This window comes from Equus asinus, chromosome 22 (genome assembly GCF_041296235.1).
Source record: "Equus asinus isolate D_3611 breed Donkey chromosome 22, EquAss-T2T_v2, whole genome shotgun sequence".
NCBI lineage: Eukaryota > Metazoa > Chordata > Mammalia > Perissodactyla > Equidae > Equus > Equus asinus.
In genome coordinates, this window is record NC_091811.1 from 58,350,984 (window position 1) to 58,378,891 (window position 27,908).

The 27,908-nt window shown below is 38.7% G+C and overlaps 1 protein-coding gene across 24 annotated transcripts in view; it reads left to right on the forward strand.

The window, feature by feature from the left end:
- RBMS2 (RNA binding motif single stranded interacting protein 2) overlaps positions 1 to 27,908 on the forward strand; it is an 80,647-nt gene that overhangs the window by 26,926 nt on the left and 25,813 nt on the right. For 5 of the 24 annotated variants that reach the window (XM_070494464.1, XM_070494458.1, XM_044756306.2 and 2 more), the window contains one exon: positions 26,903 to 27,030. The exons of 18 other annotated variants lie outside the window; for them this stretch is intronic. The gene's annotated coding sequence lies outside the window, so the exon portion shown is untranslated. Of the gene's footprint in view, positions 1 to 26,902; positions 27,181 to 27,908 lie in introns of all 24 variants that reach the window. One more of the 24 variants, XM_070494459.1, reaches the window with a different exon arrangement.

A 27,908-nucleotide genomic window follows, 5' to 3' on the forward strand; every position in this document is an offset into this window, starting at 1 on the left:
TGTGGTAAAATAGATATAAAATTTACCATCTTATCCATTTTTAAGTGTACAGTATAGTAGTGTTAACTACATTTACATTGTTAGTGCAACCACTCTCCAGAACTCTTTTCATCTTGCAAAACTGAAAGTCTGTACCCATTGAACAACTCTCTTTCTCCCCTCCCCCCAGCCTCTGGCAACCACTTCTACTTTCTGTCTCTATGAATTCTCTAAGTACTTCATATAAGTGGAATCATACAGTATTTTTGTCTTTTTGTGATTGGCTTATTTCACTTAGCGTGATGTCCTCAATATTTATCCATGTTGTAACGTATGTCAGAATTTCCTTGCCTTTTAAGGCTAAGTATTATTCCATTTTATGTATTTACCGCATTTTGTTTATCCATTCATCTGTGAGGGACATTTGGTTTGCTTCCATCTTTTGGCTATTGTGAATAATGTTGTTATGAACTTAGGTGTACAAATATCTCTTCAAGAATCTGCTTTCAGTACTTTTGCGAAAAGTCCCAGAAGTGGAATTGCTGGATCATATGGTAATTCTAGTTTTAATTTTTTGAGGAGCCACCATATTGTTTCCCATAGAGGCTGCAACATTTTACATTCCCACCAATAGTGCACAAGGGTTCTGCTTTCTCTACATTCTTGCCAACACTTACTTTCTGTTTTTTTGATAGTAGCCATCCTAATGGTTTTAAGATGACATCTCATTGTGGTTTTGATTTGCATTTCTCTAATGATTAGTGATGTTGAACATCTTTTCATGTGCTTGTTGGCCATTTGTATATCTTCTTTGGAGAAATATCTATTTAAGTCCTTTGCCCATTTTCTTAGTGGGATTGTTTGTTTTTTGTTGTTGAATTGTAGAAGTTCTTGATAGATTCTGGATATTAACTCCTTATCAGATATATGATTTGGCAATATTTTCTCTCATTTTGTAGGCTGCCTTTTTACTCTGTTGATTGTGTCCTTTGAAGCACAGAGGTTTTTAATTTTGATATAGTCCAATTTATCTATTTTTTCTTTTGTTGTTTGTGCTTTTGGTGTCATATCTGAGTAGTTGCCAAATCTAATCTGATGAAGCTTTTCCCCTCTTGTTTTCTTTCCAGAGTTTTATAGTTTTAGCTCTTATTGTTTAGATCTTTGATTCATTTTGAGTTAATTTTTGTATATAGTGTAAGGTCAGGGTCCAGCTTAATTCTTTTGCAGGTGGATATCCAGTTTTCCCAATAACACTTGAAAAGACAGTTCTTTCCCTGTTGAATGATCTTGGCACCCTTGTCAAAAATCGTTTGACCTTATAAACAGGGTTTTATTTCTGGGCTCTCTATTCTATTCCATTGGTCTATATGTCTTTATGCCAACACCACACTCTTTTGATTACTGTATAGCTTTGTCATAAGTTTGGAAATCGGGAAGTGTGAGACTGCCAACTTTGTTCTTCTTTTTCAAGAATGTTTTAGCTATTCGAGGTGCCTTGAAATTCCAAATGAATTTTAGGATAAATTTTTATTTCTGTAAAAAAAAAAAAAAAACACCTGTCGTTTGGATTTTGATAGCGCTTATATTGAATCTGTAGATCACTTTGAATAGTAATGACATCTTAAGCGTATTGTCTTCCAATCCATGAGCATGGGATGTCTTTTTATTTATTTGTATCTTCTTTCATTTCTTTCTGTAGTGTTTTGTGGTGTTCAGTATTCAAGTCTTTTACCTCCTTGGTGAAGCTTATTCCTAAGTATATTTTTTTATACTATTGTAAATAGAATTGTTAATTTCCTTTCACATTTTTCATTGTTAGCGTATAGAAATGCAAGTGAGTTTTTTGTTGACTTTTTTTATCCTGCCATTTTGCTGAATTTGTTTATTGCTTCAAACAGCTTTTCTGTGGAATCTTTTTTTTTTTAAACTTTTGAAGATTTTATTTTTTCCCCAAAGCCCCCAGGTATATAGTTGTGAATTCTTAGTTTTGGGTCCTTCTAGTTGTGGTATGTGGGATGCCGCCTCAGCGTGGCTCGATGAGCGGTGCCATGTCCACGCCCAGGATTCGAACCAACGAAACACTGGGCCACCTGCAGCAGAGTGTGCGAACTTAACCACTCGGCCACGGGGCCGGCCCCTCTGTGGAATCTTGAGGGTTTTCTGCACATAACATCTTGTTACCTGTGAAAAGAACCATATTTTATATTTTAAGTTAACTCTCACACTTATCAAGTAAGGCATATACCCAGTTTAAAAAGTCAGATTGTTTCACAAGGCTTATAGCAAAGGTGTTCCCTGGCCCCATCCCTTCCTATTGTTCCTATTGCCAGAAGCAGCCACTTTCGGTTTTTTTTAGGATTTTTTTAATGGTATTTTGGCATAATTTGGGATATGGCATATTTATAACTAACAGGGTTATATTGTTATTTCTTTTCAATTTTTCATGGTTTTTCAATTTTAGATGTATATTGCCTTTCTGCTATAGAAGATAAGTATTTCTCTTACATCCTGTCCCCCTATCCCTGACTTCCCCTCTTCTTCCATCTTGCAGTTTAAGTTATATCACAATTTTTAGGTAAAGCATTAATCAGTGTTTATATTATGACTTTGTAAGTATTATTCCTAGCTAATCTGTATAATATGCTATGATTATAATTCCTTTCTCGTTCTTTATTTTTTTTGTTTTGTGTAGAGTTAATAATTACCTTGTTTTCTTAGTTTTATTTTATTTAACAAGCAGAAAGCATTTATACGTGACAGGTACTTTCTAAACCCTTTACAAAATTTAACGCACGTGAGGGAATAGTGAAGCACAGAGAGGTAAATGACTTGCTGAAGGTTACAAAGCTAGGAGGTAGCGCAGCCAGTCTCTAAACAGCCAGCCTGGCTCCAGGGTTGTTCTGCTAATCAGTGCACTCTGTTTACCTCTCTACTTTTCACTCTCCTCAAACTTTCTGACAAGTGTAAATCTTTCAGTACATTTAAACAGATCAGGAAATCTGTTGTTTAATTTTTTACAAATTGGAGACCTCTATCCTGGAGCACCCTGACCACCTGCTCTCATTGGGACTGATGGTTTCTCCACAGCTCTGGGTTCAGAGCTCCCTTCACTCTTGTCCTGTCTTTGCCTCTCCTCTGGGCTGGATCCTCTGTTTCTCAAGTCATCCTCTTTGTTGCTTTGCTCCCTCATGGTGGAATGTCTCAGAGTACAAGGGAAATAAATTTTCTGATAACTTGCAAGTCTGGAAATGTATAAACTATTCTAACACTTAATTGGTAATTGATTGGATGTATAATTATTGGTTGGAAATAATTTTTTTCTCAGAATTTTGAAGGTATTGGTTCATTGTCCTTTCATTTTCAGTATTGCTTTTGAGCTGACTGATGCCATTTTAATTCCTGATCTTTTGTTAGAAACCTGCCTTTCCCCTCTTCCTTGCAAGTGTTTTAGGATCTTTATGCCAGTGTTAAAAACATTTCATGGTGATGAGCCTTATATAGGTCTTTTCTTATTTAGAGTTGTACATTTATTTCAACCTGGAAATTCATATCCTTTGGTTGTGGGGTCTGTTGTAGTTTACTCCCTTCATTTTCTCTGTGTATTTTTTCCAAAGTCTACTTTTAGACTTTTTCCAAGATCAGTCTTTTTCTTAGATTTTCCACTTTTTTATCTTTTAGTTTCACTTTTTGGGATATTTTCTTTATTTTATCTTCTGTTTATCTTCTGGCCCTTCTACAGATATTTTCGATATCTGCTATCATTTATTTTTATTTTTATTTTTTTATTTTTTTTTAGGAAGATTAGGCCTGAGCTAACTGCTGCCAATCCTCCTCTTTTTGCTGAGGAAGACTGGCCCTGAGCTAACATCCGTGCCCATCTTCCTCTACTTTTTTTATATGTGGGATACCTACCACAGCATGGCTTGCCAAGGGTGCCATGTCCGCACCTGGGATCCAAACCGGTGAATTCCCAGGCAGCCGAAGGGGAATGTGTGAACTTAGCCGCTGCACCACCGGGCCGGCCCCTGCTATGTTATTTTTAATTTCTAAGAACTTTTGTTTTGTCTCTGTACGTTCCTTTTTTGTTGAATTTTGTTTTTGCTTCATAGATGAAGAATATTTTTGTTTAAATCTCTTGAGACAATTAATTATTAAGTTTTCTCCTCTTGTCTCCTTTTATTTTGAGCTCCTTTTTTTGGTTTTCTGTTGCTTTGGTCTTTGATGTCAGAGATTTTCCTTAAATATCTCGTCATTTTTGGCTGTTTGTTTAAGTGGAAGGTATTAATGGACCAGCTGGAAGCCCTGTTGGCATGGGAAGACCTTATCAAATGGTGGACTTCACTATAGGTGATCAAGCTGTTGCATGGGGAGAGACCTGTATGCCATCATTTATAGTGCTTTTCTGTGGGGCTGGTCAGTTTCTGCAGAGAGAAATCCTCCAATCTCCAAGGAGGGGTGGGGTTGGAGAAATGGCTGAGAGGGTTACTTAATAGCCGTGCTTTCTGTTTAGTACTTATTCCCAACTGGCTGTGCTTGGTGGCTGTGAATCCAGAGTCTCTCTGGTGCAACTTCTCCAAAGAATAAAGACTAGTTTTCTTCTGGAGGGGAGGGGAAAGTGGGGGTAGTGTAGCCTGATTGTGCGACCAACGCTCCTGTCTTTTTAGGTACTTGATGCCTCTAATTTCTGCACCTCTGGAATTTTAGAGGAGAATCTCCTTTCTCCTTGTTTTCTTTCTGTCGGGTTTTAGCTTTCTATGCTCTTCTAAGTTATATATCAATTGTCCATCTGGTGTCCAGCTTCTAAAATGTTTGGATCTGTTATCTGTTTCCTTCGTCCTTGGAGGTTTATGTTTTTTAAATACCTTTATAATAATTTCAGTGAGATTTGGGAAGCTTTAAAGATAATTACGTATATTCAATTCAGAATCTCCTAGTCACTCTTCATCCCCCTCCAATGTCTTCCGCCCCCACTGTCCCACTAGAACAGGTATCATAGTCATAAGTACTTCTCTGTTTTCCCCAGCTTTATTGAGATATGATTAACATATAAGATTGTGTAAGTTTAAGGTGTACAGCTGATTTGATATGCGTATATATCGAGAAATGTTTCCCATGCTGAGGTTAGTTAATACATCCTTCACCTCATATGATTACCATTTTGTTGTTCTTATGATGAATACATTAAAACTCTGATGTCCTAGCAACTTTCAAGTCTATAATACAATAATACAGTATGGTTAACTATAGTCACCAGTCCGTACATTAGATATCTGGAACTTATTTATCTTATAACAAAGTTTGTGTCTTTTGACCAACATCTCCCCATTTTCCCAACCTCTCAGCCGTTGGCAACTACCACCACTACTCTCTGTTTCTATGAGTTTGATGTTTTTAGATTTCACATATAAATGAGATCATAAAGTATTTGTCCTTTTTGTCTGACTTATTTCACTTAATGTAGTGCCCTTCAGGTTCATCAGTGTTGTTGCAAATGGCAGGATTTCCTTCTTTTATGTGGCTGAACAAATTCCATTGTATATCTATACCGCATTTTAAAAATTTATTCATTCATTGATGGACACTTAGGTTGTTTTCATATCTTGGGTATTGTGAATAATATGGCAGTGAACATGGGAGCGCAGATACCTCTTCGAATTAGTGATTTCATGTCCTTTGGATATACACCCAGAAGTCAGATTGCTGGATCTAGTAGAGTTCTTTTTTGTGTGTGTGAGGAAGACTGGCCTTTAGCTAACGTCTATTGCCAATCTTCCTCTTTTTGCTTGAGGAAGATTGTCCCTGAGCCAACATCTGTGCCAGTCTTCCTTTCTTTTGTATGTGGGACACTGCCACAGCTGGCTTGATAAGCGGTGTATAGGTCCGCACCTGGGATCCAAACCCACGAACCCTGGGCCGCCTAAGCAGAGCACACGAACTTAACCACTATGCTACCAGGCCAACCCCTGGAGTTTTAATTTAATGAGCAACCTCCATAGTGTTTTCCTTAATGGCTGCACCAATTTACATTCCTGCGAGCAGTGCACCAGGGTTCCCTTTTCTCCACATCCTTGCCAGCAATTATCTCTTGTTTGCTTCATAATAGTTATTCTAACAGATGTGAGGTGATATCTCATTGTGGTTTTGATTTACGTTTTGCTCATAATTAGTGGTGTTGAGCACTTTTTCATGTACCTGTTGGCCATTTGTATGTCTTGGGAAAAATATCTATTCAAGTTCTATGTCCATTTTTTAATCAGATTCTTTTTTTCTTTGCTATTGAGTTGTGTGAGTTCCTTATATATTTTGGTTATTAACCCCCTCATCAGATATATGATTTGCAAATATTTTCTCCCATTTTGTAGGTTGCCTTTTCATTTTATTGGTTGTTTATTTTGCTGTGCAGAAGCTTCTGAGTTTGACATAGTCCCACTTGTTGATTTTTGCTTTTTTGCTTGTGCTTTTGCTGTTATATCGAAAAAATCATTCCCCAGATCAGCGTCAAGGAGATTTTTACTGTTTTCTTCTAGGAGTTTTATGGTTTCAGGTCTTACATTTGAGTCTTTAATCCATTTCAAGTGAATTTTTGTGAGTGGTATAAGATAGGGGTCCAATTTCGTTCTTTTGCCTATGGATATCCAGTTTCCTAGCACCATTTATTGATGAGACTGTCCTTTCCCCATTAAATGTTCTTGGCTCCTTGTTAATTTGTTGACCACATATGTGTGGGTTTATTTCTGGGTTCTTGATTCTGTTCCATTGGTCTGTGTGTCTGTTTTTATGCCTGTACCATAGTGTTTTGATTACAATAGCTTTGTAATATAGTTTAAAATCAAGAAGTGTGATGCCACCAGCTTTGTTCTTTCTCAAGATTACTTTGGCTATTCGGGGTCTTTTGTGGTTCCGTATGAATTTTGGGATTGTTTTTTCTATTTCTGTGAAAAATACCATTGGAATTTTGGTGGGGATTGCATTGAATCTATAGATGACTTTAGGTAGTTTGCACATTTAACAATATTAACTCTTTTGATCCACGAGCATGGGATAGCTTTCCATTTACTTGTGTCTTCTTCAGTTTCTTGTAGTTTTCCTTCTTTGTGTTGTCCTTGTCTAGCTTTGGTCTCAGGGTGATATTGGTTTTGTAGGATGTGTTAGGAAGTGTTCCATCTTCCTCACTTGTTTGGAATAGTTTGAGAATAATAGGTATTAAATCTTCTTTGAATGTTTGATAGAATTCTCCTGAGATGCCATCTGGTCCTGGACTTTGATTTTTTGGGAGCTTTTTGATTACTGTTTCAATCTCTTTACTTGTGTTTAGTCCAGTCAGATTCTCTATTTCATCTTGGTTCAGTTTGAGGAGGTTGTGTGGGTCGAAGAATTTATCCAATTCTTCTAGATTGTCCAATTTGTTGGCATATAGTTTTTCATAGTATTCTCTTATAATCCTTTGTATTTCTGTGGTATCTGTTATAATTTATCCTCTTTCATTTCTAATTTTATCTATTTGATCCTTCTCTTTTTTTTCTTAGTGAGTCTGGCTAAGGGTTTGTCAATTTTGTTTGTCTTCTCAAAGAACCAGCGCTTTGTTTCTTTGATCCTTTCTACTGTTTTTTTACTTCAATTTCATGTCTGCTCTAATTTTTATTATTTCCCTCCTACTGACTTTGGGCTTTGTTTGTTCTTCCTTTTCTAATTCTGTTAGGTGTAATTTACGGTTGCTTATTTGAGATTTTTCTTGTTTGTTAAGCTGGGGCTATATTGCTGTGAATTTCCCTCTTAGGACTGCTTTTGCTGCATCCCATATGAGTGGTATGGTGTATTTTCATTTCATTTGTCTCCAGATATTTTTTTATTTCTCGTTTAATTTCTTCAGTGATCCATTGGTTATTTGCTAGCATGTTGTTTAGTCTCCACATGTTTGTCATTTTCCAAGCTTTTTTCTTCTAGTTGATTTCTAGTTTCATAGCATTGTGGTTAGAATAGGTGCTTGATATGATTTCAATCTTCTTAAATTTATTGAGGCTTGCCTTGTTTCCCAACATATGGTCTATCCTTGAGGATGTTCCATGTGCACTTGAGAAGAATTTGTATTCTGTTGTTTTTGGATAGAGTGTTCTATATATATCTATTAAGTCCATCAGGTCTAGTTTTTTGTTTAAATCCACTATTTCCTTGTTGACTTTCTGTCTGGATGATCTATCCATTGATGGAAGTGGGGTTTCAAAGTCCCCTATTCTTATTGTGTTGTTGTTAATATTTCTTTATAGGTTTCATTTTATTTTATTTTATATTTTATTTTATTTTTTGAGGAAGATTAGCCCTGAGCTAACATCTGCCACCAATCCTCCTCTTTTTGCTGAGGAAGACTGGCCCTGAGCTAACATCTATGCCCATCTTCCTCTACTTGATATGTGGGATGCCTGCCACAGCATGACTTGACACACATTGTGTAGGTCTGCACCTGGGATCCAAACCAGCAAACCCCAGGCCACCAAAGTGGAACATGCAAAGTTAACTGCTGTGCCACCAGGCAGGCCCTTCTTTTTAGGTTTTAATAGTTCCTTTATGTACTTTGGTGCTCCTGTGTTGGGTGCATATATAAGTGTTATGTCTTCTTGGTGGAGTGTCCCTTTTATCATTATATACTGCCCCTCTTTGTCTGTCATTACCTGTTTTGTCTTGAAGTCTGCTTTGTCTGATATAAGTATGGCAACACCTGATTTTATTTGTTTGCCATTAACTTGGAGTATTATCTTCCATCTTTTCACTCTGAGCCTGTGTTTGTCTTTAGAGGTGATATGTGTTTCCTGGAGGCAGCATGTTGTTGGGTCTTTTTTTTTTAATTCATCCTGCCACTCTGTGTCTTTTGATTGGAGAATTCAATCCATTTACATTTAGAGTGATTATTGATATATAAGGGCCACCATTTTATCACTCATTTTCCAGTTCTTCTGCATTTCTCTTGTTTCTCATCCTGTGTATTTCAGACTACCAATTCAGTTTGGTAGTTCTCTCTGATGGTTTTCTTAGTTTTCTCTTTATTTATCATTTGTGTCTCTGTTCTGTTTATTTATTTAGTGATTAACATGAGGTTTATATAAAAAATCTTGTAGATAAGAAGGTCCATATTCTGATAGCTTCTTATTTCCTTAGACTAAGGCTGATCCATCCCTTTCCTCTTCCCCTTCTAAGTTATTATTGTCACAACTTATTCCATCTTTATTGTGAGTTTGCGGTTAAAATGACGAGATTATTTTTGATGTTTTCCTTCTCTTTATCTTTGCTGTTATAACTGTTTGCTAACCTACTCTGACAGAGAGTTGCAATTTTCTGATTTTGTCTGCCTATTTGTCTCCTTGCTCAAGGCTTTGTAAACCCTTTCCTTTTTTTTTCAGGTATGAGGGCCTTCATGAGCATTCTTGTAGGGGGCATCTTGTGGTGATGAACTCCCTTAGCTTTTGTTTATCTGGGAAAAGTTTTATTTCACCATCATATCTGAAGGATATTTTCACTGGATAGAGTATTCTTGGATGAAAGTTTTTATCTTTCAGAATTTTGCAAATATCCTTCCTCTCTCTCCTAGCCTGTAAGGTTTCTGCTGAGAAATCCACTGAAAGCCTGATAGGGGTTCCTTTGTAAGTCATTTTCTTCTGCCTTGTTGCCCTTAATATTTTTTCTTTGTCATTGACTTTTGCCAGCTTTACTGCTATTTATGTTGGAGAAGGTCTTTTTACATTGATATCCATAGGAGTTCTGTTAGCTTCATTCACTTGTATTTCCAGCTTCTTCCTCAGGTTTGGAAAGTTCTCAGCTATTATTTCTTTCAACAAACTTTCTGCTCCATTCTCCTTCTCTTCTCCCTCTGGAATACCTATAATCCTCATGTTGCATTTCCTAATTGAATTGGCTATTTCTCAGAGAATTTCTTCATTGCTTTTTAGTCTTAGTTCTCTCTCCTCTATCTGAAGCATTTCTATATTTCTGTCCTCCAGGCTACTGATTCTCTCCTCCATAATATCAGCTCTGTTATGCAAGGAGTCCAGATTTTTCTTTATCTCATCCATTGTATTTTTCATCTCCAACATTTCTGATTGGTTTTCTTTTATAGTTTCAATCTCTTCTGTGAAGAAGTTCTTGATTTCGTTGAACTGTCTATCTGTATTTTCTTGTAACCCATTGAGTTTTTTTATAATAGCTATTTTGAATTCTGTCATTTCTGGGTGCTTTATCATTTTCCTTCTGTTCTGGAGTATTAATATATGTTTTCATACTGTTTGATGGTGTGGATTTGTGCCTCCGCATAGTGATAGTATCTGGTCGCAGCTTCCACCTACTGCCACTGGGTGGAGGTCAAGAGCTGTGTATTCTGAACTCACCACAACCCTAGCTTGCTCGCTCACAGCTGCTACTTTTCTGTTGTATGCACAGGGGCTCTGGCTGACTGGCTGAGCTGGAGCGCTGGGTAGGTGGAGGGGAGCTTTCCTTCACCTGCATGATCTTGAGGGTGTTCTTGCTCTGCCCTCGCTGTCTGCTACCTTGGGGTGCTGGCTTGATGAAGCCACACCCGTGATAGCTTACTCACCTCTGTGTGGGGCTTTCCCATGGGCTGTGAGGGAACTTGGAGAGTGAAGGTGTTCCTGCAGAGAGCCCCCGTCCCCCGTCTCCTCTCAGAGCGGTGTGCAGTCCCACACCCTGAGTCGCTGCTGTTGGGGGAGGGAGAGGAGATCCCCTTACCTCCTTCTACTTCCTCTGGGGGAGTCCAGCACCCCCACCTTCAGACGTATGGCTGCATGGGTCTCTCATATGTCTTTTGTGTTGTGTGAATGTCCTCTGTTGGTATAGGAATGTCCTTTTCATTGTATCTTAGGGGGGAAAATCAAAGGGAGGAGCTCACTCTGCCATGATGCTCATGTTACTCCCTGTTAGAGATGATTAATTGTTCTCCATGCTCCAAGCCACCTTTCCTCCTTCAGTTTCTTTCAGCAGTTTTTTTTTTTTAAAGATTTTATTTTTTTTTCCTTTTTCTCCCCAAAGCCCCCCAGTACATAGTTATATATTCTTCGTTGTGGGTCCTTCTAGTTGTGGTATGTGGGATGCTGCCTCAGCATGGCTTGATGAGCAGTGCCATGTTCACACCCAGGATTCGAACCAATGAAACACTGGGCTGCCTGCAGCGGAGCGCGTGAACTTAACCACTCGGCCACGGGGCCAGCCCCTTTCAGCAGTGTTTTGTAGTTTTCATTGTACCCTTCTTTCACCTCCTTGTTGAATTTATTCCTAAGTATTTTTTGGTTTTGATGCTATGGTAAGTGGAATTATTTTCTTTCTTTCTTTTTTCAGATGGTGTATAAAAATGCAACTGATTTTTATCCTGAAACTTTACTGAATTTGTTTATTGGGTCTCACACTTTTTTGGTGGAGTCTTTAGGATTTTCTATATACAAGATCATGTCATCAGCAAAGAGACAGTTTTACTTCTTCCTTTCCAATTTGGATGCTTTTATTTCTTTTTCTTGCTTAATTGCTCTGACGAGGACTTCTAGTACCATGTTTAATAAGAGTAGTGAGAGTGAGCACTCTTGTCTTATTCTTGACCTTAGAGGAAAACAAAAAAATACTTTTGTTGATCTTTTTTATTCTTTTTCTGTTCTCTATTTCATTTACTTCTGCTCTGATCTTTGTTATCCCATTCTTTCTGCTAACTTTGGGCTTAATTTGTTCTTACTTTTGAAGTTCCTTGAGATGGTTTATTTGAGACCTTTTTTCCCCCTTACTGTAGGCATTTATCGCTATATAAACTTCCCCTCTTTGCAATATATTTTCAGCATCCCATAAGTTTTGGTATGTTGTGTTTCCATTTTTGTTTGTTTTAAGACATTTTAAAATTTCTTTTCTTTCCTTTTTGTTTTTCTTTTTGGTAAGGAAGATTGGCACTGAGCTAACATCTGTTGCGAGTCCTCCTGTTTTTGCTTAAGGAAGATTGTCCCTGAGCTAAATTCTGTGCCAGTCTTCCTCTACTTTGTATGTGTGACACTGCCACAGCATGGCTTGAGGAATGGTGTGTAGATCTGCACTCGGGATCCAAACCCGCAAACCCCGGGCTGCTGAAGCAGAGTGCACGAACCCAACCTCTATGCCACTGGGCCAGCCCCTTGATTTCATCTTTTACCCATTGATTGTTCAGGAGTATGTTGTTTAATTTCTACATACTTATGAATTTTCCAGTTTTCTCTTGTTATTGATTTCTAGTTTCATACCACTTTGGTCAGAAAAGATACTTGGTGTGGTTTCAGTATTTTAAAATTTGCTGAGATTTGTTTTGTGACCTAATACATGCTCTGTCCTGAAGAATGTTCCATGTGCACTTGAGAAGAATATGTATTGCTTTTGGATGGAATATTCTATATGTGTCTGTCAGGTCCATTTGGTCTAAAGTGTAGTTCAAGTCAAATATTTCAGTATTGATTTTCTGTTTGGGTGATCTATCCATTGTTGAAAGTGGATATTGAAGTTCCATACTATTATTGTATTGTTGTCTGTTTCTCCCTTCAGATCTGTTAGTATTTGCTTAATATATTTGTGTGCTCTGACTTTGGGTGCGTGGATATTTATAATGGTTATATCCTCTTGATGACTGCTTTATCATTATATCATGACCTTCTTTGTCTCTTGTTACATTCTTTGTCTTAAAGTCTATTTTTTCTGACTTAAGTATAGCTATCCTTGCTCTCTTTTGGTTTCCACTTGTGTGGAGTGTCTATTTCCACCCCTTCACTTTGTTCCTATGTGTCTCCTTGTAGCTGAAGTGAGTCTTTTGTAGGCAGCATGTAGTTGGATCTTGTTTTGTTTTGTTTTAAAGATTGGCACCTGAGCTAACAACTGTTGCCAATCTTCTTTTTTTTTTCTTCTGATTTTTCTCCCCAAGTCCCCCCAGTACGTAGTTGTATCTTTTAGTTGTGGTTGCTTCTAGGTGTGGTATGTGGGACGCCGCCTCAATGTGGCCTGACCTGTGGTGCCATGTCCGTGCCCAGGATCCGAACCAGCAAAACCCTGGGCCTCCGAAGTGGAGTGAGTAAACTTAACCCCTCAGCCATGGGGCTGGCCCCTGGATCTTATTTTTTATCCATTCAGGCACTCTGTGCCTTTTGATTGGTGAATTTAATCCATTTACATTTAAAGTAATTATTTCTAGGTAAGGACTTAGTATTGCCATCTTGCTAATTGTTTTCTGGCTGTCTTGTAGCTCCTTTCTTCCTCTCTTGCTGTTTTAATTTGTGAATTGATGATTTTCCATAATGGTATACTTTGATTCCCTTCTCTTTATCTTATGTATATCTACTACAGCTGTTTGTTTTATGGTTACCTTCAGGCTTTCTTGAAGCATCTTATAGATATAACAGTCTATTTTAAACTGATAACAAGTTAACTTTGATTGTATACAAAATCTACTCCCCCCATTTTATGTTTTTGATATCATAATTTATTTCTTTTTATATTGTGTATCTATTAACAAATTATTGTAGCTATTGTTATTTCTAATATTTTATCCTTTAACCTTTACACTAGAGGTAAGTGGTTAACGCCACTACGTTACAGTATTAGAGTATTTGAATCTGACTAGATATTTGCCTTTACCAGTGTGTTGTCTATTTCAGATGTTTTATGTTACTAGTTAGCATCCTTTCATTTCAGCTTGAAGAACTCTTTTCACTATTTCTTGTAAGGCAGGTTGAATGGGGATGAACTCCCTCAGCTTTTGTTTGTTAAGAAAAAGTCTTTATCTCACTTTCGTTTCTAAAGGACAACTTTCCTGGGTCAAGTGTTCTTGGTTGCATTTTTTTCCTTCTGCATTTTGAATATATCATCCCATTCTTTCTTGGCCTGCAAGCTTTCTACTGAGAAATCTGCTGATGGTCCTGTGGAGGTTCTCTTGTATGAGAGAAATTTCTCTTTCTTGCTGATTTTAAAATTCTTTGTGTTTGATTTTAGACAGTTGTATTAGAATGTGTGTTGGAGAAGATAGTTTTGGATTCAAATTTTGGAGTAAGCTATTACTAGCTTCATGAACTTGGATGTCCAAATCTCTCTCCAGGTTTGGGAAGTTCTCAGCCATTATCTCTTTGAATAAACTCTCTATCCTTTTCTCCCTTCTTCTTCTGGAACTCCAGTGGTACGTAGATTGTTTCTGTTAATGTGTCCCATAAGTCCCGTAGGCTTTCTTCATTCCTTTCCATTCTTTTTTCTCCTCTGACTGGATAATTTCAAATGATCTCTCTTCAAGCTCACTGATGTTTTCTTCACTTAGTCTAGGCCATTGGGTACTTTTAAGTTGGCAAATCCAACTACTGTTTTTTTCAGTTTTCATTTCATGTAACCTCTTAGCTACATTTACTAGAGTTAACTATTCTCCATTTCTTGAAATACTCTCTTTCCTTGCCTCAGGTAACACAACCTTCTTGGATGTTGCCAACTTAGCCCTTCTCTTTTGATCTCTTTGTTAGTTACTATACTCAATTCCTGAGTGTTAGCGTTCTTTTTTTTTTTTTAATTTTTTTTTCCTTTTTCTCCCCAAAGCACCCCGGTACCTAATTGTATATTCTTCGTTGTGGGTCCTTCTCGTTGTGGCATGTGGGACGCTGCCTCAGCATGGTTTGATGAGCAGTGCCATGTCTGCGTCCAGAATTCGAACCAACGAAACACTGGGCCACCTGCAGTGGAGCACGCAAACTTAACCACTTGGCCACGGGGCCAGCCCCCATGTGTTAGTTTTCTTTAGGCCTTCTTGCCTTATTTCTAAATATGCTTTCTTCCTAGATTTCACTTATTACTCTGCTAATGGATTAACAGGTTATAATTGCTAGACCAGACCACTTGTCTGTGCCCAACTGCATACTTGATACTTTTTCCTGGAAATCTCATAGGTTATTCAAATTTAACATATTCAAAATGTAATGCTTGCTTTTTAATCTTCAAATTGGCTCTCCCTCCATCTCTGTAATATCAGCGAATGATACCACCATCCATCCAGTTACTCAAGTTGGACACTATCCTTTCGTACATCCAATCTATAGGCAGGTGCTGCTGATTCTACCTATAAACTAAATCTCAAATCTTTTTACTTTTTTACGTCTTTACTGCCATATCTCCAATTATAGGCTATATTGTCTCTTGTTTGGACTATTATGGTGGCCTCCTAATTGATCTTCCCATTTCCACTCCTGCCTCACTCTAATTTGTTCTTCCCATAGTAACCAGAGTAATATTTTCAAAACTTAGATCAGATCTTTTGACTTCTCTCTTACATAAAATTATTCACTGACTGTCTGTTGTGTTGGGAGTGAAAGCCGAGTACTTTAACACAGCATAGAAGGTTCTGCCAGCCTTTCCTTCCTTCATTACACTCCAGCTCTGCTGACTTTCTATTCCTTTCAGATTCAGTTGGAAGTCCCACTTTATGTCTTTTGCCCATGTCCACTCCTTCTGGAATGATCCTGTCTTTTATTCTCTGAATGGCTAGTTTCTTCTCCTCCTTGAAGTCTCACTTGAATGTCACCTTTCTGATCAGACTAACTAAAGTAGGTCACAGCCTTCTGTTCTTTTTCTTTTTTTTTTTTAAGATTTCATTTTTTCCTTTTTCTCCCCAAAGCCCCCCGGTACATAGTTGTGTATTCTTCGTTGTGGGTTCCTCTAGTTGTGGCATGTGTGACGCTGCCTCAGCGTGGTCTGACGAGCAGTGCCATGTCCGCGCCCAGGATTCGAACCAACGAAACACTGGGCCGCCTGCAGCGGAGCGCGCGAACTTAACCACTCGGCCACGGGGCCAGCCCCTGTTCTTTTTCTTCTAGCTCATTTATCACAGTGGCTAAGTATACAGTTTATGACTATTTGATTAATGTCTCTATCTCCACCAAGCACTAAATACCAAGACCATCTCTGGTTTAGCTCAGCATTTTGTCCTTGGTACCTGACATAGTGCCTCATATTCAGTATTTGTTCAATGAGTGGATGTGAGCGCCTTTCGTCTTTCAGACACTGTGATAAGAGCTTTACATGTATGTTTTAATCCCACAGCAATCTTATTACATAGGTACTGTTATTGCCTCCATTTTACAGGTGAGGTTAAGCAGATTACCCAAATTCACACAGCTAGTACATGTCAATGCGAGAATTAAACCTAAGTCTCTGATTGTGAGCCTGTGTTTTAACCACTTTCTGCTAGTTAATGCAATCTGTAGTGAGGAAAGATACTTTTGAAAAAACATTTAGTGAACATTGATTCATTTCCTACTCAATTGCCAAATGAATAGTGAATAATTGAGTGCTTATCTATCTGATTTTTCCTCATTTGTAAAATAAAGACCTTACATTAGGAATGAAAATGATTTTCCTTGTTAAACCAAATTGAATTATTATTAAATCGTTATTTTACAGTTATAGGCTTTGCAAACTGGTAGGGCTGGCACACTAACATTTCACCCCTCACCTCCCTCCCATTTCAGTTACCAAAGATAATACTTGCCTAGCCCTTAGAGACTGTTAAATGATTTGAGGGTTTCAGTTTGAAGCACTTCTCTTCCTCCCCTCCAGCTGAGAAATAAGAAAAGAGTTTGTCAGATGGAAATAAAAACAACACCTTTATTACTGATGAAACTAATATTCAAGAAGGTAGCTTATATCTGTGGGCAAGTGGACTTTCTAGTACTGCCCCAGAATTAGACAAATTTATCCACCGAGCTACAAGCAGTGATCAAAACAAAACCACACAGAAAGCGATAGGCTTCCCCATGTGGGGGCTAACCCCTATAGAACCTAACCACTGTGGAGTCTAGCTGAGTCCTGGAGCCAGAGGGAAGAGCTGTGGTGCTGCTTCCAAAGTTGCCCGTCGCAGCAGCGGTGGCCCGTGAATGCCTGTCCCTCTGCGTGGAAGGAGGCGTGGAGTGGGGAATAGTATTTTCCCCTAAAAGATGATAGTAAGAGTCTCTTGATTTGGTCCATTTTTCACCTATCAGACCAATGCTTAAATCTAGTAGATTTTTTGATGATTGAGGTAAAATAAGTTAAATCTCTTTACCTGTTTTTTTTTGGTGTCATTTTAGATTGTTGATTTGAACACATCTTAAAAATTGATTTTTGGGGGCTGGGCCCGTGGCCAAGTGGTTAAGTTCATGTACTCCGCTGCGGTGGCCCGGGGTTTCCGCTGGTTCGGATCCTGGGCGGGGACATGGTACTGCTCCTCAGGCCACATTGAGGCGGTATCCCACATGTCACAATTAGCGGGACGCACAACTGAAATATACAACTATGTATTGAGGGGATTTGGGGAGAAAAACCAGAAAAAAAAAGGAAGATTGGCAACAGTTGTTAGCTCAGGTGCCAATCTTTAAGAAAAAAAATTGATGTTTTTTTCTTTTTTAATAACTGGGGCTAATTGTTGACCTTGCCTATAGTTTGTGAAAGCCATTGCTGTTCCTGTGTTTAGAGAAACAGCAATGGAAACGATGTGGACTTGGGAGCCAGATGATCCTGAGTCAAAAATAAGACTCTGCTGCTTATTAATTATGTAAATTTGGAAAAGCAGTGAACTCCTCTGAAGCTCAGTTTCCTCAGTGATATAAGTCAAAATGGAAATGATACTTATCTCATTGTCTTCTTTGTAAAGATTGTATTAGATAACAAAATCCTCCAGGGACTAGAATATGGTCGATAGCCAGCAAATGTTATTCTCCTCGCTTTTGCCTGAGAAAAGATAATAAAATAATAGGTCAGTTGCAGCTTCCTTGTATTGACTTCCCAGTTTTTTGGGTTTTTGAGATTAACGTCAGCAGTCACTTTGAAAGGCTGGGCCAGGGCCACTTTTACATTGTTGCTATGAGGTTTTCTTTTGATTTTTATTGTTATGTTTTTATGTCATCGTCCTGTGTTTGTATTACATTTTATGCCTTTTAGAGGCTAACCTTTTCTCTCATTTTCCATTTCTTCATAGCATCTCCATGTACTGCACGTAAGATACAGTAAATAATTGTTCAGTTATAGATTCCTTTTTCTATTCTCCAAATACTGATGACTTAATAAAAGGTTTTTGAATGGGTTAATATTTATCTGCTATAAGTCGACCAATCCAATTTCTTCAACAAATAAATTGCAAGGAAAAAAGGATGGATAGGGAACCTGTTGATTAGAAGAGCTGACAGACATAGCCACCAGTCACAATGTGGACCTTATTTGGATCCTATTTCAAACAAACTGTAAGATAAAACAAGACAAAACAATTGACGTGTATGAAACAATTGGAAATTTTAACGGCAACTATTTTATGAAATTAAGGAGTTATTAAGTTTTTAGGTGATATAGTGATAGTGTGGTTTATGTATTTTAAAAAGAATTTTTTCAGAGTTACACGTTGAAATATTTTGGAATGAAATAGCATATTTGGTATTTTCTTTGAAATAATACCGGAGATAGAGAAGTAAGTGGAGCTACAGAGAAAGCAAGTTTGTCCATGAATAATTGTTGGAGCTACGTGATAAGTATGTGGGGATTCATTATACTCTTCTGTTTACTTCTGTATATGTTTTCCATAATAAAAAGTAAAAAAATTATTGTTATTAAACTTTGCTTCCCGTCCTCTGAACCAGGACTGTCTTTTTTTTTTTTTAATAGGTAGGATATGAGCAACTTTAATACTACAACCAGGCTAGTTATTGCTTATGGATACCACTGAATGCAGTTGTCAGGAGTAAGCCTAGGCAAAGATAGAGAAGAAGGGGAAAAGTGGAGGAAGAAAGGAAAGGAGTAAGAGAGGGGAGGGAGACTAGAGAGGAGACAAGTGGGGAGTCGTAGAGGGCTGCCTCTAAACTGTCCATCTCTTAGTCCCATTCCAAATTTTCTTCCAGTTTCACCTCCAAAGAGTACCTTTATACGATGAGTAGGAACCTGAGATTCTGCTCTATAAGTTCTGTCAAAAGTATTTTGTAATAAGGAAAAAGAAAAACAGCTATTTTGTTTTAATATATCAGCCTAAGAGAATAAGGATTTCCCTTTTTTCTGTATTCTTTATAGATCTAGTATATTGTGGCTGTTATGTAAATGGTAGGTCTTTATTTCACTGTGGATACTAGGTCTTGTGGAAATTCTTACATAATCTTCCCCATCACTATCCAGGAACTGGATAGAACTTGCTCCTCCTCTTTTGAAGACCTTACCCCTTTGTTTACTGTTGGCTTTTGGTCTTTAGTTCCCACTTTGGCAGCAGTCCTCACCTCCACTCCTTACCTCCAGCCTCTGCCCCATTCCCAATTGTAGTTTAAAATCGTGAGTGTGATAAACTAGGTTAACACTTTCCCAAGGACTAGTTCTGTTCAGATCACTGTCTTTTTTCAGATTCAAGGTATGTTAGGAATTAGAAGGGCACAGGTCCAGGAGTTGGGCTGTGTAGACTCAAGTCTTTTAATATTCTTTCCTAGTTAAAAAAAAAATAGTATGTTAGATTTTTAAAAGACTTTTTCTTTGTTTTTAAATAGATAATAGATATATGGACTTGGGCTAAAATATAAAAGGTTCAAACAAATATAAATTAAACAAATAAAGGAAAAGTCTGTGTTTCACCCTATGCTTTATCTACCTAGTTCTCCTTTCTAGTGGCCATCGTTAGTAACTGTTGCTTGTGTATTTTTATTTATTTATTTATTTATTTTTTTGAGGAAGATTAGCCCTTAGCTAACATCTGCTGCCAATCCTCCTCTTTTTGCTGAGGAAGACTGGCTCTGAGCTAACATCTATGCCCATCTTCCTCTACTTTCTATGTGGGACGTCTGCCACAGCATGGCTTGCCAAACAGTGCCATGTCTGTACCCGGGATCTGAACTGGCAATCCCCAGGCTGCCGAAGCTGAGCGTGTGCACTTACCCACTGTGCCACCAGGCAGGCCACTCTTTTTTTTTTTTTTTAAATTATTATTTTTTTTATTGAGTTATTGATAGGTTACAATCTTGTGAAATTTCAATTGTACATTAATGTTTGTCAGTCATGTTGTAGGTGCACCACTTCACCCTTTGTGCCCACCCCCCACCCCACCTTTCCCCTGGTATCCACTAAACTGTTCTTGGTCCATGGTTTTAAATTCCTCATATGAGTGGAGTCATACACAGATTATCTTTCTCTCGCTGGCTTATTTCACTTAACATAATTCTCTCAAGGTCCATCCATGTTATTGCAAATGGAATGATTTTGTTCTGTTTTGCAGCTGAGTAGTATTCCATTGTATATATGTACCACATCTTCTTTATCCATTCGTCTGTTGCTGGACACTTAGGTTGCTTCCACGTCTTGGCTATTGTAAACAGTGCTGCAATAAACATTGGGGTGCACAGGACTTTTGGGATTGCTGACTTCGGGCTCTTTGGATAAATACCCAGTAGTGGGATGGCTGGATCGTATGGTAGTTCTATTTTTAGTTTTTTGAGGAATCTCCATACTGTTTTCCATAGTGGCTGCACCAGTTTGCATTCCCACCAGCAGTGTATGAGGGTTCCTTTTTCTCCGCAACCTCTCCAACATTTGTTGCTATTAGTTTTAGATATTTTTATCATTCTAATGGGTGTAAGGTGATATCTTAGTGTAGTTTTGATTTGCATTTCCCTGATGATCAGCGATGATGAGCATCTTTTCATGTGCCTATTGGCCATCCGTATATCTTCTTTGGAGAAATGTCTGTTCATGTCTCCAGCCCATTTTTTGATTGGGTTGTTTGATGTTTTGTGGTTGAGTTGCGAGAGTTCTTTATATATTAAGGATATTAAGCCTTTGTCAGATATATGACTTGCAAATATTTTTTCCCAGTTAGTGGGTTGTTTTTTTGTTTCAATCCTGTTTTCATTTGCCTTGAAGAAGCTCTTTAATCTGATGAAGTCCCATTTGTTTATTCTTTCTATTGTTTCCCTTCTCTGAGAAGGCATGGTGTCCGAAAAGATCCTTTTAATACTGATGTCAAAGAGTGTACTGCCTACGTTTTCTTCCAGAAGCCTTATGGTTTCAGGTCTCACCTTTAGGTCTTTGATCCATTTTGAGTTTATTTTGGTGAATGGTGAAAAAGAATGGTCAATTTTCTTTCTTTTACATGTGGCTTTCCAGTTTTCCCAGCACCATTTGTTGAAAAGACTTTCTCTTCTCCATTGTATGCCCTCAGCTCCTTTGTCAAAGATAAGCTGTCCATAGATGTGTGGTTTTATTTCTGGGCTTTCAATTCTGTTCCATTGATCTGTGCACCTGTTTTTGTACCAGTACCATGCTGTTTTGATTACTGTAGCTTTGTAGTATGTTTTGAAGTCAGGGATTGTGATGCCTCCCGTTTTGTTCTTTTTTCTCAGGATTGCTTTAGAAATTCGGGGTCTTTTGTTGCCCCATATGAATTTTAGGATTCTTTGTTCTAATTCTGTAAAGAATGTCATTGGGATTCTGATTGGGATGGCGTTGAATCTGTAGATTGCTTTAGGTAGAATGGACATTTTAACTATGTTTATTCTTCCAATCCATGTACATGGAATGTCTTTCCATCTCCTTATGTCGTCATCCAATTCTCTCAGAAAGGCCTTGTAATTTTCATTATATAGGTCCTTCACTTCCTTAGTTAAATTTACCCCAAGGTATTTTATTCTTTTTGTTGCGATTGTGAATGGTATTGTATTCTTGAGTTCTTTTTCTGTTGGTTCATTACTGGAGTATAGAAATGCTACTGATTTATGCAAATTGATTTTATACCCCAGGCAGGCCACTCTTGTGTATTATTCTAAAGATATTTCTATGCATATTATATCAGACTTTTAAAAATTTTGTATCTAAAGTTCTTTGTGACTTGTAAAAAGCAGGCTAGAACAAGGATTGAACTTTATAGAGCTGATGTATTGCTGGATGGTTGCATATATATGTTTTGTTTTGATCTGGAGATAGACTAGGTACACATACCTTTCATATCCTTGGGTTAGGCCACTTCCTTCAAGTGTGTAGTGTTGCGGTGTTTATTGTTTGTTGAATCAAAAATATTTCTATAATGACCAGAGGAGCAGAAGCTTTTCATGACTTTGAGACTTGTTGGGCCTTCATAATACCAGATCCCTCTTCTACGAATCTGATTATTCTTTGAATGGGTGGTGTGAGGGTGAGGAAGAGGAGTGCTGGTGTTTCCTGGCTTCTTGTGGCTTTGTGATCTCTGGATTTCTGACCAAAGTGAAATTGTGTCAAATGATGAAAATAGGGTAAGTTGACAAGATAGGGTAAAGTAAATTATAGGCAGGTGTTATCTTTTTCTCTATCTTTTCCCTATCTGAAGCAACTATATTGTGGAAGAAAGGCAAATATATTTCACTCTAAGCTCTAATGATGCTGCAATTCTTTTTCACTTTGCAACTCCTTCCCCGGCCAAATATCCTCCTGAACACAGATGATCCACCAGCCAAGCCAGATAGCAGAGGGGTTTGGTAATGCAGAGTAGCCCTCGGTGGGGGCTCAGTTGTGTCCCACCCATATTTTCCCCAAGCATTTGGCTGTCGTGTTCAAACTTCAGCTGCTTAACCTTCGAAGATCCTTTTTGTGTCCTGAGAAGTTATTGGACTTTTTGCCATCTGTTTCCTGTTACGTATGAGGTATTGCCACACTGACATGCACCCACGAAGTGGTGGCATGGGGGTTATTCCTTGGGTTGCAGGCATGGGCTTGTGCTGCCCAAAAACACTGTGCCTGAAAGGGCCATATACTTCTGTTGAGGGCTCTTGCTCAAGTCGGTCTGCGTAAGCACCAGTCTTATGTAAGAGATTCTCTTCTAGCTTATTTGATTCATAGTTCAAATGCCTTTCTTCCTTAAATGTTCTACTCTGACTAGATATTACCTGTTGCCAGAGAACTTAGAACTGTTCCCTTTCCAGAAGGGAGAGAAACAAAGGATGTAGGGTCATGTAAAGGGCTGCTTTACGTGTTTACTCAGCTGTTTGCACTGGTTTAGAGACTGTCCTTATTTAGGGTTTTTGTTACTTGCTTCTGCTTAACAAAAAGCAACGTGGGTATACCAGGGAATGTTAAAATAAGACTGAGCCTCAGTTTCCAAGTTTTAAAAGGGAAACCACACATCCCCTGCTCCACAGAGCCGTCGGGACGATCAAATGAAATCATAAATGTGATAGGACTTAAGAGACTGTTGAGGTATTAGACAAATAGAACAGAATTCTGCTTTAAACTGTGCCTTGAGAGTTTTTGCACAGTGAAGAAGTTCTGTATTAAATCTTGAAGAAAGTTTCTCGAGAGCTTCTGGCACAAATCGTCTTCTACCTGAGTCTTTAAGGTAGAATGGTTGGTTCATCATTCGGGGCCCTAAAAAGAAATAAATGGCACACCTGAACTGAATAATTTGAGAAACGTTATAAAGGGACTATTTACAAAGGGATTTAGGGAAACCAGTGAGAGAGAAGGGCAGAGACCATATGACCGGCAATTATGGAGCCTACATTACCTCTAAATCTAGAAGGGCAAAGGACTGAGAGAGACCACTAATATCTAAGGGTAGCTATATGCTGAGAACTGGGGGCTAGAGTGGAGGTATGCAGCCAAATCATGGTGTTCTGGCAGCAGAAGGAGCGAGGAAAATGAGTCCCGTGATCTCATTCTCCCCCTGCCCTTTGATCTCCTACTAGTGTACATTTGGTTAGCCAAACACAACTGGAAGCCAGAGGGCAGGGGAGCCTGTTCATACACTCTATGTGGTCAGCTTCCTGGGGCACAAAGCAAGGTGGACAAGAGTGGCAAGTGGATCTGGAAGGGCAGTGAGTTCCTGGGCAGTATGTTGTGGCTGTGTGCTTAACTGAGGATTCTACAGTTATTTAGGCTTAGAGTTTTAAAATGTCACTTTTATGCTTGAGATCCAATTTGAGTACCACCTGGTATGAATGTAACTAACTCCCTGGAGGCTGTGTGGTTGGTGCATCTTACTGTTACCACCTTGGTGTTCAAGGGATGTGGGGAAACAGATTGCTTGTTGTAGTGGTAAGAGCCATGATGAAAGAGAAGAGGGGAGGAGAAGAGGAGCTGGTGATGGTGTCAGGTTTACTTGAGCTAAGAGGAAATTGTGGAAAGTGCTGAGAGTCACCTTTTAAAACCAGATATGGTGGGCACATGCATGGGGTGTGTTCTCTGGCTCTGGCTCTTTATGTTCCAGAGATGCCTTTCTTTTTTCGTTTTGCTTTTAATGTTGTTACTATTTTTTTCCAGAAGGAGGCTTGCAGGAAATATCCCTTTCTTGCTCTGATATGATTTAATGTCTAATTCATATTACCACTTGAATTTCAATAAAATATATTAATCTTGTGACTTTTCTACCTGTAAGTGAAGTAGGATGATGCCAACCTAGGCTGAATCCTATCCTAGTTCATGCTTACCTGTGGTAGCCTGACATCTCAAGATGTTTTTAATGGTTGGAATGTCCTCTTCTCTCCACCCATCCCCATCAAATTTTTATAATAACTTTATTGAGATATAATTCACATACCGTACAATTCACCCATTTAAAGTGTACAATTCAGTAGCTTTTAGTATGTTCACAGAGTTGTGCATCCATTATCATAATTTTAGGGCATTTTCATTACTCCCCAAAAAACCTCACCTACTTAGCTGTGACCCCCCCAAATTCTCTCAATACCCTCTTCTACCAGCTATAGGTAATTACTAATCTACTTTCTGTCTTTAAAGACTTACCTATTCTAGACATTTCATATAAAGGGCATTTCATATAAATCATACAAAGACATTTCATATAAATGTCTTTGTATGTCATACATACAAAATGTCTTGTATGTCATACATACAAAGACATTTCATATAAATCATACAACATGTGGTCCTTTGTGACTGGCTTCTTTCACTTAGCATGTTTTCACGGATCATCCATGTTGTAGCATGTGTACTCCATTCCTTCTTATGGCTGAATGACAGTCTCACATATGGATATACTACATTTTATTTTTACATTCATCAGTCAATAGACATTTGTGTTGTTTCTACTTTTGGCTATTATAAATAATGCTGCTGTGGAATTCTTGTACAGCTTTTGTGTGGACATATGTTTTCAGTTCTCTTGGGTATATACTGAGGAGTGGAATTGCTGGGTCATGTGATAACTCTGTTTTTAACCTTTTGGGGAACTGCCAAACTGTTTTCCAAAGTGGCTGCATCATGTTACATTCCCATCAGCAGTGTGCAAGGGTTCCAATTTCTTCACATCCTCAGCAGCACTTGTTATTTTTGATTATAGCCATCAAAGTTACTTCTTTTTTTTTTGAGGAAGATTAGCCCTGAGTTAACATCCACTGCCAATCCTCCCCTTTTTGCTGAGGAAGATTGTCGCTGAGCTAACATCTGTGCCCATCTTCCTCCATTTCATGTGTGGGACGCCTGCCACAGCATGGCTTGATGAGCAGTGTGCAGGTCTACACCCAGGAGCCGAACCCGCAAACCCTGGGCTGCCGAAGTGGAGTGTGTGAACCTAACCACTACATCACCAGGCCGGACCCCATGAAAGTTACTTTTGATTAAAGCCATAGTTTCTTTGTTATAGCCATCCTTGTGGGTGTGAAGTGGTATCTCATTATGATTTTGATTTGCATTTCTCTGTGCCTCCCCATTCAAAGTTTAATATCCTATTCTTTCTTCAGGGTACAACTCCAACATCTTCTTGAGAAACTCTTTCCAGGAATTGTTTCTTTTTTCATGCTCGTATGCCATTTTGCCTGGATCCCGTTAGCACACGTATTTCATGCCGCTGGGCATCTAGATTGTAAGCTCTGGTTTGTGAATTCCTTAATGGCTCCTTGTGGCTGTGTGTTTAAATTCACGTGAAGAGTGAAATAGTTGAACTATGAAATCGTTCACTCTTCCTTTTCTTCGTCTCTGAGTCCCCACTGCATCAAGCAGGGCTTGCACATAGTTGGTATTCAGATATTTATTCAATGACTCAAATAGTGCAGAGTCTCGTGAGTGATTATTAGGCGATCTGTTACTTCTTAGGGAAAGTGGACTTTCTCTTATTAGGAGATATTATGACAGAACCCAGGAAATAATGTATTTTAGACAAAAATTTTCAGATACATTATATGTCCTAGAGACCACTGGCTCCAGGAACATGTCTTATGCATCATCCATATCCAGGTTGCAATAGGAATTTTGATGTCAGGCCACTAGATTGGATATCTGTGAAACTTTTTTAGGGGTTTATTAAGCTGATGCAAAATTAGCAAATCTCCAGGTTTTTTGTTTACTGCTTTTAGCAAATATCCATGCCTGTACTATGCACCAGGAACTTAGCCAGGGACTAGATGTGGGATGGGGTTTTCTCCTGCTCTGGTGGTAATAAAGTTAAGGGCCCAGGATGGGGCTGGCTTTGATGGCAAATGAATGGATACAGGATTTGTGAATTTTATTAAACCATGCAAAATGAATACTTGATCAGAGAAGCTAGTTTTCATAATAATGAAGTGTTTTACTTACATTGGATTTTAATTAACAAGTAGCTCCTCTGACTGGATCATTCTCTTAAAGATCTGATGAAAACTTGGTGATTGGGAAGTAGGCACTGTATCACCCCTCCCTGTATGATCTCTTGAAAGAGAGCAAAAGGAAGAACACTGTCTTGTCTCCCAGTTTCCTGTAACTCAGCAGGACAGAAAATACCAAGTTCCTGCTACAGGAAGAGAGGAGTTTGATTTTTCTTTTTTCGGGTGAAGATGAAGGAGTTATGTATTTCTGTATCCCCATCCTACTCCCCCCCCCCAAATTATTATCCCCAGAGATTCTTATGGGATATCTTACAGCATAATTATCAGCCCATCATTTAAACACCTCCCCACAAATCTTTAAGGGATTAAAATCTGTTTAATATTTTATCTTGAAGGTCTCTATCCTAGTCAACAAAAGAAGAGCAAAACAGAAGGAACTGTTTTATAATCGAGACAAAAGTAACTTCCTGAGGAGGTCAGAGAGAGGCAGTGCTGAAGTGGTCAGGGCCAGCTCACTGAGTAGGTAGGTGTCCGGGTGCTTTGCTGCCTGCCTCCCAGCCTCGAATCTCTTCATGGGCTTTTCACAGAAGCATCTCTCCCAAGCTCTCCTGGACCCTTAAGAACTGCTCAGGGAAACATCAGGCCTCTGCAGACAAATACCAGCTCAGTATGGGTGAGTTATCTATATTCTGCAGAGGAAGGAGAATTTTGCCCTTTACTCTAATTAAAAGAACTCCATTTTTAAAAAGACTCCTAATTTTAAAGATTGGCACCTGAGCTAACAACCGTTGCCAATCTTTTTTTCTTTTTTTATCCCCCAACCCCCCCAGTACACAGTTGTATATTTTAGTTGTGGGTCCTTCTAGTTGTGGCATGTGGGACGCTGCCTCAGTGTGGCCTGATGAGCAGTGTCATCTCCGCGCCCAGGATCCAAACTGGCGAAGCCCCAGCCCCCAAAGCAGAGCGCCGGAACTTAACCACTTGGCCACGGGGCCGGCCCAACACTCCTAGTTTTAAAAGAATAACCATAACTGACATTTTGTACCTGCCAAATGCCAAACACCATGGTAAATACTTTATATCCGTTAATTCATTTATCCCACCTTTCCTTCCCTTCCCTTAGCTTTTATATGTGGCTGTTCACTCTGCCAGGGACATGGCCCTTCTGGTAAACAGCAAAGTCCTCCCCGTGCTGGTGTCCTCAAACACCTTTTAGTGATAGATTCTAGTCTCCAGCCATCTTGAATCTGCTGTTCCCTAGCATTTGCATTCAAGCAATTCAGTTCATCTTTGTAATTCAATCAGTGTTTCCTATTCTGTCTTGGTAACCAGTTACCCACAGGCATCTGGATTTCACTGGCAGATCCAAAGCCAAAAAGTCCTAGCCCTGAGACTGCTTCC